Source organism: Erithacus rubecula (assembly GCF_903797595.1).
Source record: "Erithacus rubecula genome assembly, chromosome: 2".
NCBI classification, from domain to species: domain Eukaryota; kingdom Metazoa; phylum Chordata; class Aves; order Passeriformes; family Muscicapidae; genus Erithacus; species Erithacus rubecula.
The window spans coordinates 85,423,465-85,439,097 of record NC_136685.1 but is presented as its reverse complement, the minus strand read 5'-3'; the positions used below and the strand labels follow the sequence as shown (position 1 = coordinate 85,439,097).

The 15,633-nt window shown below is 39.8% G+C and overlaps 1 long non-coding RNA gene across 1 annotated transcript in view; it reads right to left on the bottom strand.

Moving 5' to 3' along the window:
• Nucleotides 1-15,633, bottom strand: part of LOC306798499 — a 40,258-nt gene that overhangs the window by 8,478 nt on the left and 16,147 nt on the right. Inside the window, exon 2 of the long non-coding RNA XR_013773366.1 lies at nucleotides 112-196. This is a non-coding gene — a long non-coding RNA (uncharacterized lncRNA). The remainder of the gene's footprint in view (nucleotides 1-111; nucleotides 197-15,633) is intronic.

Here is a 15,633-nt window from a genome sequence, read left to right as displayed (position 1 = left end):
TTCTGAACATAAGAACAGATTATCTCTCTGCCTGATATTAACAGGGAGCAGCATAATCACAATAACCATGGCACATTTCATCCCACTGCCTCAAGATACTTTGATCCTTACCTCTGATTTTGGAGATGGAGAAATTTCAATTCAGAATAATGAGGTGGCTCTCTGGAATCAGCCAACAGTAAAGTCACTGTAGGGCCTAGAATGGAAAGAACAAAAAATGTATAAAATGTATTACTCCTCTGTGATTCATAATTATTTAGTGAAACTTAATGTTTATACATTAAAAATAAATCACATTAACAAAACCTACTTGATTTCATAAGCAACTTATGCCCAATATTTAATATTTTAAAACTCCTTAAGAATTAGTTTTAAATTAATTAACTAGAATATTGAGATTAAAGCCTTTAAAAGAGATTTGAACTATTCATTTGACAGCAACAGAAACAGATTCTAAAAGATCTTGAAAAGATTGCTGTAAAGCTAAATCAATGCTTTTATCAGGAATCATCCCTAGTTAAGTATTAACAAACAAAGCAGAGTTACATATAAAAGTTTAAGACCAGAAGTCCTGTCGTTAACACAGGAATATTTCAGAAGCTGCCACAAACTCCATGTTTGTGCTGTTTACAAAACTGGATGCATTTTCTGTTCAAAGTGGCAAATCACACACTTCCCCAAAAATTCAGTTTGGGATGACCAAGCATGATTATAAAACTGGATGGGAAAGATGGGGACAGGTGAAAGACATGAAATCAGGAAAAGATGGATAATATTTCAGTATCAACATCCTATTTTTACACACACAAATACACCCTAAAGTTTTAATTGAATTTCAGCCTAAATTTCTTTCTTTGGCTACTTTCAACAGTATCACTGGAAAAAGGGGAGGTTGGACTAAAAGATTCAATATTATATATTGCAGGTTCATATTCTCACTTTTTTGTCACTCCTGGATTTATGGCCTGGTCATTTCATGGTTTCTTTTGAAGAGTTTTGACAGAAAATTGCCTGTCTACCTAAAATTTAAAACCAGTTACTAAGATACACTAGATGCACAGACAAAGCCTTCCCCAGAAAATTATATTCTTTTTCCAAAAGAAAGTGGTGGGTGACTTTTTGTTTGTTTTTGTCACGAAAAGCAGATGAAGCAGCAAATGACAGAAGAATTAATTGTATATAAAATAAATGTGAACATCTCTACTGCATATATTCAGCCTAATTGAAATACAGGGTTACTCTGTGAGATCAGGTGAGGCCTCAGGCACACACAGAGTTAAATGTGGTGCTGTTGAGATACTAAAAGATGAGATATTGCTGCTGACCACAGAGAGCAAATTACAATTAAGTACACATCTTTCTGGGAAGTTTGCCAAGGAAAAAACAGGGAGAAGTAGCCATCACTGCTGCTTTGCTTAAGCTAGGGGAAAATGGAGATGTAGCTGCTCTAACTCTTAGCAAATGAGCAATTGCACTCAGAGAACAAAGCAAATCAGTGCTAATGAGACAAATCAAGAAACCAGCTCTGAGCATCAGTTCAAAGCACAAAAGTAAAAATGCTTCAGCTGTCTCTGTGTTATCAGCTTAGCACTGGAGCAACTGCACCACTGCTGGCTGCTGCTCTGGTGTGGTGTTTTTGCACAAAACCAGCTTCACAGAATTAAGGCAGAAAAGCATGAACAAAAAGCACAGATATGGCATTACAGGAGTAGAAGTGAGGGAGACCGAAGAAGCAAAAACAAAGTTTGAGCAGTACTTTTACTTTTGATAATAGGGAAGAAGAACTGAAACCATGGAGATAGAGTGATAACAGCAGATCACAATCAAGTATATTGATATAGAGCTGAATTTCCTCAGCAGGCAAAGGAGAAGGACAGGTAACAACTCTGACCACAGTGACCAGAATGTGTAAAAGATGAAAATCATCCCAACCTACCACTCCCCTTAATGAACTACAGACAGAAAGAACACTGTTAATGGCAGGAAGATGTCACATCATACATCTCAGCACTTGTTTGTTCCCTTACAAAGAAACTGTCTGATTCAGCAAGAATAGACTATTCTGACGTTTCAGTCAAGGTATCTTTAAAAATCTTCTACAGATCTTTGCTGGTAATACATGGTACTAATACTTCTGTACTTAAGATTTAGAGGAGCAACTGTCTCCTGCAGCCTGAGCATGGTCTGTAGCATTAACACATTCCTGCTATATTCTAATTGTGGTGGCATCTAGGCACAGGGGGACCAATCTCTCATGTACCATAAGAGGCAAGCAACTTGCCTCCTCAAATGCATCCCTGACTGGGTAGTTTTGCTCTGAGCCTGGTCTTAGCTCCAGTTCTCCTGTCTATCATCCCAGCTCTTACAAGATTTCTATAATTTCTCATCTTTTCAATGTGAAAAGTCATCTTTAAACAACATGAGTTAAACCATGCTCTACAAGATTCTTGAGTAGATCTTTATGTCTGGATCAAACAGTCTTTACTTTTTTTTTTTTAATGTGTGAGAAAAATCCCTCTTGGTGTGAAAAGAAAATACTGGGAGTTTCCTCTTTCATGATTTCCTGAGATCCTCAGTAAGCAAAGATAATTTCTATTACTATCTCTCACTATCTCTCAGCCTCTCACAAGGCTGGGCATCCAAGCTGTACCCAACTATGACTAATCAAAAAAATTTCACAAGGAATAAAAATAATACAGATGGAAAAGTCCAATTTGAAGCCTCAATTTCTATATAAATTCTGCTTTGTCATTTTTTGCCATGGCTAATGGGTCTTCTCTTGAGAGATTTCCCTTTCTAGTGTCACAAAATTAGGAGCCAGCACTTCACAGGAGTCTCTGTTGCAAAGAAAGCAATAGGCATGCTACAGAACCAAACTCATTCATTAGCCCAAGGTCTCCTTTTAACTCAAATATTGTTTCATAATGAATAAAATTTTGGAACCTAAAATTTACTTAACAGCACAAATCAGTAATTCCATGTGGTTTCTATAAACTCTCAATCCAGGATCAGCATTCAAGGGCTTAATTGCACAAAAGGCAACATCACCAACCTGTCAATCTGGGTGACCTGTATTAACACTGAGTGTCAAATCACCTGCAAAAACAATACCATGGTGAAAAAATAATCAGTCTTGACCTCAGTGCACATTTGTCTGCAAAATGTTATCAGAGAGTTCAGAACTTTGAAACATCTCATAAATAAAGAAGGTGTTAAAATAATTTGGAAGCACATGAGGAAACATTTCACAGTTCTTTGGCATCAACCTTTTCCATGAGTCCTTTCCTAGTCTGACTATGCACAAGGCTGTAGGTCTGAAGCAGAAACCGATTAAAATATGCATGGACACATGCACATAGATTTCTAAGCATGTGCAAAAGAAAGAATGGACATAGGGAAGATTTTAAGAAAGTTTTTCTGCAGGGCAAGCTAAAGGAAGTCAGCGACAACTGCTCTCAGTAAACTGATCTGAGATTAAGAAAAAAGGGAAATGGTTGCCTTTGATGAAGGAGTTTAGAATAGGTACAGCTGCATTGAGCAGGAACAGGAACTTTGTAATAAAAACACTCTGATGTGGCATTTACCCCAAAACACCAGTGAGTAAAAATAAATACACATCCACAGAGCTTAGGCTATTCTGGTGCTGTTTTAATCACTTTAGAGCATCACAATACCTGGAATGCAGTGGAAGTTAGGTTTCTAGTGATTATTTAGTGTTGCTGAAACCAGTTAATGGACATTTGTGTCTTTTAAGTAGTTGCATATAATGTGAATCAATTACAGCACCTGTGAGCACAAAGTTCTGCAGTGGTAACTGGTCAGTTTAGGAAATTTAGTGCCCAGAGCCAGGGCCTGTCACACACATTCCTGGCTGGGTTCATCTCTTTTTCTTAGGGAGGTTGTTTGCATGGATTGCTACTGTCCTGAAGTCCCACAAACTGAAGTCCTCTTGTTCTCACTCATTTGGGCTACTTTTTTCCAGTCCAGTACAGCTGTCAGTCAAGGTGGGATCTCTTTGAGAACAACAAATGAGCCAGATGCATAGTTCAACGGCCAGACACTTCAAGTCATAACAAGCTAGTGAAGCGAGCTAATTTTGCTTGCAAAAGAATTAGCCTTTATTAGCCACTAATACCACTTTTTGCCCTGCATAGCCCTTTAACCAGCTGCAGCTCCATTGACATCACATTTTGGAAAGATTACTAGTGGCACATCTGGTTACAGAAAGCTTAGAGGGCTTCCTAGAGCAGCTACCATTTATTAGGACATGAATGAACTTAAACTATCTGATGAAGAAGGAGTTTAAGTTACCACACTGGAGGCATTCATATGGGGTAAATCTTGTCATTCAGACCACAAATTCTGCAAGGCATTTTTGCCTGTGTCTAATTTTCATCATATGTTTATCACATGTGTATATAAGTAGCAGAGTTCAAATTCATATTAGTAACTTATGAGGTAAAAACCGATGGAGAACATGTAGAGAATTCCATCTATACATATATATTTTTATATGCACTTATGATATTTAGTCCTGGGTTTAGAGACAGTGATGAAATTGTCATTACTTTGCCCTTTTCTATCTTTTCTGCTAATGCAGAATTGAGGAAAGTCAATAGCCTACCTGCACTCATAGACTCACTTCAGATATGTTCTGCATTAATCACTAGGATTTACAAACCTAAACCAGGCTAAATCAGATGTGATTACTTTTTTCCCTACAGAAGTGTGTAGTGCTACGTTACAACTTTGTGAGACTTTGTGATGTGTGCAGATTAAAAAAATAACAAATTAACCTGCTGATCAAGAGACAAAATATCAAATCTATTTTAATCAGCTCCTTACAGAGCAAAACAGTAGAATCTCTTAAGGTCCAAACCAGCTAAGTACAGCAAACTCAGTTGATTTCATTTCAAAGGGTTCAAAGTCTAAGTAAGGAGCAAAATTATATTTTATTCTGCATAATGTTTAAGGAAAGATAGTACAAGGAAGCTGCTTAGGTTGCAATGATGAGAGGGAAAAGAGAAAAAAAATCTAAAAATAAAAAATAATAGTGTATTAAACAAACCACTTGTAAGTTTTCAGTAATTGTAGTCTAGCTTTGAAGAACAGGGAGAGCAGCAAGTATTGTAGGTTCTCACTCAAGTTATTTAGGTGGGGAATCCAAACCAGTTGCATTTTTTAGCAAATATAACCATAAAGAAGATTCACAAAGGCAACTGATGTCTAAAAGTAGTAAAAAGCCCAACAAAGGAAAGACAGGGAGATAACATTAAGAGTTGCCTACCTCAAAAAAAATTAGGGTGTGGGTTCTTTTATACTGGGACTGTGCCTCAGACACTGTAAGTAATGGTCCTGCTGTTTTCCCAAAGCACAGCATCACCTTGCCTCTCCTACAGGAGCAAAAAGTCTCCCTACAGATGGACTGCAGTTTCAGCCTCACATAATGGCTTATATCTTAAAATTTTCTAAACTGCTAAATAATGAGTGGGTCCTGATGTGTTTCACCTGGATTATAACAGCAATAACGTACAAAAGCAATGTGTTCTCTTATAGCTAGGATGCTCAACACCCTTAAAACCTAAACTGAGTGAAAAGAACAAATAAATCTGAATTATTTCCTTTAATGTAATTGATATTGTCTGTGGATCAGAAGGATGGTTAGCAACACTTCTTACACCACCTTTCCATCATAACTGGAAATTCTGATGATCATATTTCAGTATAGAGCAGCTGACATGTGCAATCAAACCACGATTCAGCATTCATGGGTAGGATGTATGATCACCGAAAGCACACCTGGGCAAAAAGGGGGAGCCAATCCAACCAGACTTCAGGCTGTGCCAGCAGAAATAACAACTAATGCCCCTTGACACAGGATGAGGAGGTGTGTTCTCCCTCCTGTCACATGCCAGCTTGGCTTTGATTAGAAAACTGTGGGTATATGTCTTATCCATGGTTACACCAAAGAGAATTTGTCTCTGCCTTTCCTCCTGATCATTCTACACAACCTATAATAATGGATTCTCACCTTGGAAATTGTCAATGACTGCAGATGCAATCACCCTCCTTTTGCAAGTAGGTTGGGTAAGTTCCTATGCAGTATTTGAACAGGTAGGCCCTTGAACATTACTTTTGTATTAAAAAGCAAAGAATCTAGCAGAAAAAAACCTCTCCCATCTTAGCAACACCAATTCTCATCAGTGCCACAAGCAATATCTACCTTTGCATTTTTACTTCACCTATAACTTGAGAAATATCGCATGAATGTGGGACTGGTTCTTCTAAATACCACCCAAAGTAAAGATGAAACACAACACAAAAGCTTATCTGGCAGTTCTGCTGCTCCCAGAACTGGTGCCACCCAGAGAAGGCAAGAAGGTAAAGAAAAAACATTTTGTAGGAAAAGCTTCAAGGAAATACCTAACTTGCCAGTTCCCCTTGCAAACAATAATCCAACTATCAAAGGTGAAACCTCCTTTGTACAATACACTGCAAGAAATTAAACACTTTAGAAAGGATATATGCTGCAGAGTAGCAGGAGCAGAAATTTCCATCAACACTGTGAACTGGCTGAGATCACTGGTGAAAAAGGAAAACAATCTTCTAGGAAAAGCAAAACAGCAAACAACAAAATGGTTAAAGCAAAAGTGAAGAGAAATAACGCTTCCTATGGATGCTACACACAACTGAGGGGAGCAGCAGAGAAGGGAAACCATCTGATACCACATCCACAGAGAATTCTGATGTCAATAATGAATTTGCCATGTACCACAGACATAGTAAGTGTCATCTGCACCATGTGATGCTGCCAGAGATACTGATGGTCTCAGCAAGTTTCTGGATCTGATGTATCAGGAATTGAGCTGCCATTGACCCACATGGAAAGGACAGACCTGAAAGAAGGGATTAGGATTGGCACAGACAACTTGGGTTGAATTTGTACAGTGCTAAAAAACAGGCTGACATCTTTGTTTATGTTTCCCCCCTGCCCACCCTCCTGAGTGAAGAACAGTTAAAGAGTGAAGAACAATGTCAGATCTCACACAGAGTCAGCACAGCATGATACAGGAAGTCTGTGCTAAAGAGATTTTATGGATATATGATTTCCAATGAGATCAAAACTTCCCCTCGACTGCAGCCCTCGCTTCCAAGGTTTTCCCAAATTCCAGGGGTTATTGACTCAAGATTTATTATTTACCCAAGGACCCCTTTTCTTAAATAACTAGAAAATTGAAGTGTTCTGGATCTGTCATAAACAGACAATCACAGTCTAACATGGGACATTGGCCTGTTGGATACCCAGGCAGTCTGGAACCAGAGCAGCCCTGCAGCTGAGGCTGGAGCAACAAGAGGGACTGTGAGTTCCAGTTATCTCCTATGCAGTCAGCTCCTGGCCACAGAAAACATGCAGTTGTGCTTTAATTGGGGATTTAATTTGGAGAGATTTTAGCTGCACGAAATATCTGTAGAGAGGGATCCTTCTGTAGGAAATGAGTGGTTGGAGTTTTATGTCTCAGGTCATATTAGGGCTATCAGTTGTAAGTATATTTATGGGATTTATCAGATTGTAAGACACTGAAGTGTGGTGACCATACCACAAGTATAGTGGCGAGTCATCTGTGTCTTGCCAGACACAAACTGAGTCATGGGAGCAGAGGCTGCTGGCCAGTGACCCCTGTGCCCATCTCCTGCCCACTGAACAATCAGCCACAGCAGAGCTGGGCTGCAGCACTGCTGCCCCTTCCCTCTCAGCGAGGCACACCAGTCAGAAGCTGTTTATCCCCTTCACTGCCTATGAACTCGGTGCTTATGTGACGCAGGCTCTTTCATAAATTGTTCACTAAAGGGGTTTTGGCAATGGTGTCATATTACAAGGCTTCTTTTTATATCCCCTGTTGCCTTTTTCAGGCCTCTCCACCCATTCCTTACAACTATTAATAAAGTATCCCTTCCTCCAGCTGTCAGACCAGGCTTTACAGTCTGTTTTTAAGCTATTGTTGCACTTCTAACAATTAAGACTTCACAGCTTATGCTGCCTTCCCCCCCTCCCACTCCTTAATCCAAAGTGCATTTTTAAAGGAGCTATATCAGCTGACATCTTGTCCTAAAAACAGGCAATCAAAAAGCTAGAACCTAATGAAATCCTTCCAGGACGTTTTTTGTTTTTTTGTTTTTTTGTTCAACTCAAGTATTTCTCGTAAATGCAGTTACTTCAGCACACAAACTGTACTTCTGCTATAATAGCAGGAAAGAATTTGAGGGGAAAGTTGATTCTATGCCAAGTATCCTGACAGCACTGGTGCTCATGCTGTCGTTTTAGGAGACATGTCCTCTTGCTACTATTGCACTGGGTACATTCACCCACATAATGGACAGAGAAATGGAATACAGAGGTTATTTATGCTTTATAATATTCATACACTGTAGCTGCTACACCTAGGCCAAACATGGTACAGTCAGCACTGATCTCACCACTGTATTACTAGAAGACCACATCTAAATCTTCAATAAAGCTCTGGGGCAATTAGGAGGTTAGGGAAGAGAAATGGAGAGACAGGGTGATGTCACTGCTCAGCTTTACTTCCTTCAGCCTGGACCATGGCCAGGGACACATTCCAGTTTCCAGGACAGCAGTGCCCAAGTCTTCTCACCTCGATTCAGAAAACCAAAGATCAGACACTGAGACAATGAAAAGTGAACATGGATTTTTGATCTTTTGATCATTTTTTCTTCTTTTTTCTTTCCATGTCATGTTGACAAACCACACAAGAAACTTCTCTGGTTTGGACCCTGAAAAAATGGAGGTGCTCAAAACAAACAATCTTTGAATATCTTGGCCTGTATCCCAGTAGGTAGTGAATCTAATCACATACACAACAACCTTCAAACCACACAAGTATGAAGCACTAGAACAATAAAACTGCAAAAGGCATATGGAGATGAAAACCAGTATGACACAGCAACTTAGATCATGCAGCTTTGACTTATCTATTTAAATTGTAATTGGTCCTACTTGGTTTGCCAGCCCCTGCCATGAACCAAAAGTCCATTAGTTTTCTCTCTCTTGAAAAGCAGCCAAAAGCACAGTTCTTATACCATCAAGCTTAAACTATGTGCAGTAAGAGCAATACTCCACACTATGTTTTATCTGTGCTGTTTGTTTTTCCTTACTGAATAGCTGAAGTGAAGGAATCCCAGATTTCTCTTATTCACTGCTGACTTTTCTTTTTCCTGTTGACTCAGTCTTTCAGAAAAGTGGTTACCTCTGCAGTTCTGGTATCATTTTTATTTAATGAGAACATAAAGCTGTACAAAATGTATATACTTGATTGGTATTATTCTTTTGTCTAAGCATGCTCATTCACAGAATCAAAATGCATGGCCAGAAGTAACAGGAAGCATCAGTTCTTGAACAATAAAACCACTGAAAGAAAAAGTTTTACAAGCCAGCTCTGGTGCACAGACCACAATGTAAAAACTGCTAGATTAAACTATTTTCATTGTCTAGGACAGAAAAAGGATGAGACAAAGAAAGAATAAAATTAATCCTTGTACAACCTTATCATATTTAGGGCTAAAAAAAAAAAAAAAAAGTGGAAGTTTAATCCTATAAAAATATATTTTTATTCAACTTTTTTTTTCCTAACTTGGGATGATTAAGCAAATACCAGCTGTTTTGGGGAGTTTGGAGTTTTTTAAAAGAATTTTCAATAAGAAATAAAACTTCAGTGCTATTTTGGGAAGACATTCCAATTTTTAGCATTCATGAATTGAAAAATATTGTTTCAATTTGCTGGGCTCTTCCCCTACTGCATTTTTCATGAGACTCACAGGAGTAACTGTCTGCGTCCTTCATCCTCTTCTATGGGACAATGACTGCCATAATGTAGCAAGCTCTTCAAAGAAAACTATAATTCTGATTCTTAGTGGCAAATACCAGTCGGCAAGCAAGCTCAGACCAGCAGAGACTGGGAGCAATAGGCATGCAAAATATAAATTCACTAAAGAAATGCACTACAAAAGGCAAACGCACAATTTACTCAAAACTAAATAGTCTTATAATGGAAGGCTTCACTTTCTTTTCTAAAAGAAAAATAAAAGAGCACTATGTTTAAAAAATTAATTTATTTCCATAACATGTTAATTTTTCAGAAGTTGTTTTAGGATGCCATCCTGGTGGCAAATTCCTGCTCTGTCCAGATCTGTCTCTTTTAATCCCTAGTATTTTATATTCCCTAAAATATAATTCTGTTGTCAAAATCATCCTTGAATACCATGCAAAAAGCAGGTTGCAAGGACACAACTGGTAAAGAAGCTATAGCAATATTTTCTTAAAGTCTATTCAGGGAATTCTCTGTGTTAGGGTTAGTATATAAAGCTTAGGCTTCTGAACATTTAGGTATCACAATGCAATTGTAATTTAGGGAGGCAGACCAGTTTGCTAGTTAAAATATATAGAACTGGACAAAGCATCCCCTAACTTCTTTTCCAAGCTCTGCCACTGACCTACTGAAGAAATTTTAACTATATTTCAAAGGTCTACTAGGATATCTATTTTCTTCCAGAAGATGTACCACATGTAATTCAAGTCTGTGTGATACCAAGGAAATCCAGTCAGAAATGAACTAGAAAAATGGAAACAAATATAAAAAATCCATATTTGATGTTGTTCTCTAACCCTCTGTTTGATTAAATAACATGCCCTTCTCCTTGCAGTTGAATTGAGTCATTCTCGCTTCACACTGTAGGAGTTTTATCACCTTGGAATTGGTCTTCCCAGCATGACTTAGCATTATTTTATTTTTAAAGCAGTTTGTTTTTTTTTTTTTTTTAATAGGAAGATAAAACTATCTCATGAGAGAAACTTTCAAAGCAAATATTTCTGTTGGGTTTTCACAGGTATTTTCTTCATCCAGACCAGTTTACACTCTTGAAATGCCCACAGCTGGAGGCCTGTCAAGGCTCAGGACCACTGTATTTTCTAGTCAGAAGAAAATGCAGCTTGAAGTTGGGCAGGAAACAAGTGTCATGAGCCCAAACCACAGATTGCATGCCTACCCTCACCATCCAACTCAGCCAGGGTTGAAATCTGGGAGACACCATTTGGGCGAGCCCACAGTGGCACTTCCAAAGCACAATCTGTGTTGTCCATGGGCAAAAGGAAGTGCCAGGATACAAAAGGAGCCTGTATGCATGAGAGCTCTTATCACTGGCAGCCTCTAGGACTCACAAAGTCAGAGCAATGAAGCCCAAAATACATATATATGCAAAACAAGGCACAAACTTTCCACCCTGATGAAAGCACAAAGAGGAAAATCTTTCCGACAGATTCACAGCTGGTTTCAATCTACAGCCTAAGCATATCTAATGGGTTGCTTTTATCAGGGAAGCTCTCAGAGGGCTCTGGCTGCTACCAAGGGCAGTTTGCCACCGTGCAGACCCCTCAACAAAAGTCTGAGAGGACACCCTGTACTCCCTACATGAACTGAGGCATGGGGTAATAGACACCATCTGCTCCAATTTCTGGCCCCACTTGCACCTTTATTAATCCATTCCAGCTCCTAAGATCTTACTCCAGCTAATGTAGCTGCCTGTATGACAGTATCAGAAACATGCAAAATATTCCTCTCAGAAATCTTCTTGTATCGCTCTCAGAAGTAAGATAAAGGATTCTACCCATGTGAACACGAAGTAACACCTGCTCTCAAACTCTCCTGGGTGAAACTCCAGCTCCTCTAGAGACAGAAGAATTTTCTGTTTGGAGAGGCTTAAGAGAAGCTACCACCTTCAGTAAAAGCAAGACCTTCACCTTCTACAAACTACTAAAAGAGAAAAAAGTTCAAAACACCACATCCATTTATGAAAATTTGTATGCTAGGGACTTGATGAGAAGTTATTGTGGGCATGTCATGTTGCAAGTAAAAAGTACTTCAAATATATATTACTTTATTTTTCCCCCTGTGGTTTGCAGATTTGTCCTGGGACAATAGAAGTTTACAGAGAAGGGGGCGATGTCTGTGATTAAGGCGGCTTTCAGCTCTTCTTCCTACAGATACCCTGTGGATATTGCTGTATTCTCCAGAATCCAAGCTCCCACTTAAAAAACAATGAAGTTTCTAGCCCATCTGGGTTTGCGGAAGCAGAATGTAAACAGATGTACTGTTGTCTTATTTTAGAAGCTATAGCAAGCCAGACTGAAACAATAGCACTAAGAAATGTCAACTGCTCCCATTCATCTCAGTGGGGTGGGGTGTTAACTTTGAAGCCTAATTGTGACCACTTTAAAGTCAGCCTTTTAACCATTTCACTGCTATTACTACACCAGAAACTCCAAAGTAATGAACTTACCCAGCCTCCGTATTTGTATGCATTACTCCTGAGACCTTCCATTCACTTGAAAAGAGCACTGCATTACAATCGAGCTAGTTTGAATATTCTTTTACTTAAGAAGTTAGCTGAATTGTTGGCTACTGTCTTTCAAAATTAGGGTAAAAAGAAAGTCAAGGGTGAAAGGTTAACTTCATTGTTGTTGCTCTCAAAAGTGCAACACGTGGGATTTCATGCTTTTTGCTTTGATCAGGGTGCCCGGATGGCAGTTCATTTCAATAAGCACAAACAGCTACATACAAAACTAAAAATAATGACTAAACAAATAACACTGCACCATCGATCAGGAGTAAAAGAACAAAAAAGACACCTTAATGATGCGGTAACATATACCTGTGAGAATAAGAAAAGGGGAAAGAGGGAAAGGGTCCAAATTTTCAGGAAGTTATAGTTGTCATTACTTTAAATCCAAGATGCACTATATTATTGAAGAATAAAAAATAAGGAAAGAGGAAAAGGCTCTTCACCTTCAGGAAGTTATAGCTGCCATTACCTTAAATCTGAGATGCATTAAGCCTAGTTCTGAGTATACAGAGAAGCTGCCCCTCCAAAGGTGTTTCACATCCAATTTCTAAGAAGCTGTAGCACTCTTCATCAGTGGTCACTCTGAAGTCTGCATGTGAATTTTCCTCTAGGACCAGCAGTTGAAGACTAGTAGCTCTACACACACATTTTTGTAAGCATTAGATGCTCTGAAGAGTTTTCAGATGCTGAAAACTCTTAGGGAGAGCTGCTGTACTCTGGCTCATGTTTCTGAGCATCCAGAATGGCGCTGACACGTGGCTGGAGTCACAGGAGTCCTGGTGCTGCAGGGCATGACAGAGATGCTTGGCTTTGGTGGGGCTGTTTGCCACACACCTGCTGTGTCTGCTCAACCAGCCCTCCTGCCCACCTCCACTGCAGGACACCTCTGCATGCTGCCCATTGGGCCTGCCACAGGTGGCACAGGATGGCTGCAGAGCAATGCATGCACTGCATTAATACTTCTACAGCTACATCTACACTGACAGTCCTTTTCACCTGCCCTTTTCTCACTAACATAACAGATATCAACCTGAGAAGTCAACACTAACATCACCACTGCACTATTCTGGTTACCATTAGTACAGCCATGCTGGGTGGCCTAACTAGGTAATCCTGACATGTCTCAAGATGCCTTCATTGCAGCTACAGCCATCAGCTCAGGGGAAGTGAAACAGCAAGGGCAGGACCTCAGCTACTTGAAAAGGGCTATGGGAATAGCATCACCCAGCAAAAGACCTTGAATTAGCAGCTGGGACAGAGTAACCTCTCTAGGTCATGGAGCAGCAACTGGAAGAAAGTAAATTGGAAGGATCTGCACAAGTCATACTATATTTATAGAAAGATAACTACTTGAGCATGCATTCTCACTCCTGAATAAAACTGTCTTTACTTGGGAAGGTCTTGAATTGATACGAGTGCCTACGTGTGGTAAAGGAATAAGGTTATTTTGGTAGAAGGGGGAAAGTTTTCCTGCCTACACAATGCCTAGGTGTTTCTGCAAACAAAGGCCTAATTCATCCAGTGCAGGTTCTTTTGCCTGCTACAACAGACAATACCCTGACATTGTTATTAGTAAGTTATGAATGCACAATCCTTCCGTGTGTAAAGTCCACTGCTAGCTGGATGTAAGAGTGTTTGAAATTCGCTCTGACTGCTAAAATCACCAGATACACACGTCTCTGTTGTCAAATATCAGTGTTTCCTAAATTTTGATCTTTAAACTGCAACATAGGATTTGTAAAAAGCTCTTGACATAAAGCTGAAAATAAATCTCTGCTTTCATTTAAAAGCCTGTGAGCACTGACTTCACACACAAAAGGCCTGCTATGGAAAGACAGACAGACACCTTCATTTTCTATTAACTTCAATCAGATGCAGCGAGGTGATTGGTTCTCTGCAGAAGGTGCTGAATAAGATCATATATAAATTCACAGAAGTGTTCGAGTGTTGTTGAACATGTTTTCTGCAGATGCCTAGAGGTGCAGAACAAAGGCAGCTGAAAACAGACTTGGTAAGTTTACAATTTTACTTTATCACTGTATTAAATTCCCATTCAACATCCATAAGGCACCACTCACTCGTTATAGAAAAAAATAAACAGCCTCATAAAAACTAGACTTGCCAGTCTTTGCTCTGCCATGCACCCCTCTTCTTTTCAACTACTAGCAAGTAAAACAAGCCCCTGACAACTGGATGTGTAGAAGTCTGTGCTGGCAGTGTCCTGGTCCAGGGCAGCACTGCAGGCTGGAATGCTGACGCTGGCAGGGCTGCCGCTGCGTTTACTTAACACTCATTTCTCTCAGTCTGCTTCAGACCAGAAATGCAGGCAATGAAAACCCATTGAAGCTTTGAGAACCTCGGCCGTAGCGGGTTAGCAGAGCAGGGTTTGTGCAGGTACATGAAAGAGGCATTCAGAAGACACTCCCATTCAAGGGAGGCAGAAAGAGAGCCCCCAGCTGTCTCTGGTTACCTTTTATTGGCATGAAAAGAAGCAGGCAGGAGGGGCAAGGTTTGAGGACAAATGAAAAACAAGCTTTCTAAGATTCACTGTTCAACCTCAAAACAAAAGCTCAGAGAATTTAAGCTACAGGATCTTAGTTCCATTTCTTTCAGTTTGGTAATTTATTACAGAGAAGAGAATTAAAAACCTGCTTCAAATAGTGGATTAAACATTACCCTGAAACATACATTATGAATTCAGCTGGTTTCTTGGGTAAAACCTATACTTTATGAATTCAGCTGGTTTCCTAGACAAATAAAGAGCAAATTGGCAAACACATGAGAAAGTGTACCATGTTAGTGGGTATCCAAGGCTCCTTGGTTAAAAACATTTACATCATGATGAAAGCTGGACAAAACAGCTGTCACAGAAGCATTAAGTAGAGGGTATAATCTGTAAACACTTGCCACCCAAATTAAACCAAGATCTGTTGAGATGGACGAGAAATGCCTCATTTTAGCAGGCAGCCCCAATGGCTGCAGACAGCCCAGGGCAACACGAGGGTATGGGGGCATGGCAGGAGCATCACTCCCTGAGCCACTGGCAGTGGGGTGGAGGAATGCTGGCCAGCAAACACCCCCACCCCTCAGCCAACAGGGACACACAGCCTGCAAAGCCCTGCACTGCCCCAGCCTTGCTGCAAGCCTGAACAAAACCCAGTTTTGTGTCTTGCATGACATGAGAGACTCTTCCCCAGGCGTGGTGGATGCCCAGATAAA